Genomic DNA, 1140 nt, shown 5'->3' with positions numbered 1-1140 from the left:
TACAATTTATTTATTTTTTCTGAGGAGGGGGGCCTAATTTATAAAGTTCGCCTCAGGGCCCTGACAGCACAGGACCGGCCCTGACGTTAGTGCACCATGCCTTTAAATGCATGTGTACAGATTCTGGATAAGTGTCACAAAAGCACAAATATCAATTAATTTTGAAAATGAGACTTATTCATGACTTCCTACATAATAATGAATAGTATTGACCCACGGAAATGATTATAATCTTTGTTATACCACGTTCATCACAGGGTCCCTAAATCGCCACGTCGCAGTGAAACCATAGGCACTTCACACCCTTTATCGATCGAACCCATGGGATAACGAACCGAATGGATGAACTCCTTAATCGAACACATCCCTATCTGAACCAACACACTCGAATCGTCCCACAGAAATCCAGGCAAAAGAAACGAGATTAGTAAGGAGGTTGATTGACAGAAGATCTCCTAAATCAGCTCTAGTGACACGACTGATTTAACTACTCCCTGACACCATCGCCACCGCCAACCTGTTTGGTTGAATTTATGGCCGCAAGCTATGAATTCTGAAAGGCAAGCTAATGTTACCATTCAAGTCTTATGATTGATTGATTCCCATGATGGGAGGTTGTGCTCACATGGATGAGGCCACGTGTCTTCTCATCTGACGGTCTTCACTCACTATCTCATACTATAAAAACTCATACTTACTGTCATTGAGAGGTAATGCAAGTTTAGACTTTGATACTATAATTTTGCTCTCTACAGTATCTTTACTCCCGAATCTGACCCCTTTTATTTTATATTGGAGGCTCACGTTAGAAGCTCTCCCACACTCACATAAATCATCCCCAACTAACTTGATCGTCGGAGTACGCTCGGCCGACTCCACCCCCACCGGAGAAGGCCACGTGTGTCTAACAGTTTTTCCTAGTGTGCAGGAAAATGGCTTGTTCAGACGTGAGAGGTCTCAGGATCTGTTGGCCACCTGGAAGTACACTTTTTGAGGTCAACAATTGATAAGTATAGTTTCTACACTTATTTGAGATCTTAAATGATGATATTTTGTTATTCTTTGAACAGATCAGTACCTGATTTGTAATTTATTACTTTTATTAGGGAAAATTCATGTTTCAAAGAAGAATTGAAAAAA

Source organism: Olea europaea, unplaced genomic scaffold (genome assembly GCF_002742605.1).
Source record: "Olea europaea var. sylvestris unplaced genomic scaffold, O_europaea_v1 scaffold2622, whole genome shotgun sequence".
NCBI lineage: Eukaryota > Viridiplantae > Streptophyta > Magnoliopsida > Lamiales > Oleaceae > Olea > Olea europaea.
This window is presented reverse-complemented; position numbering follows the sequence as displayed.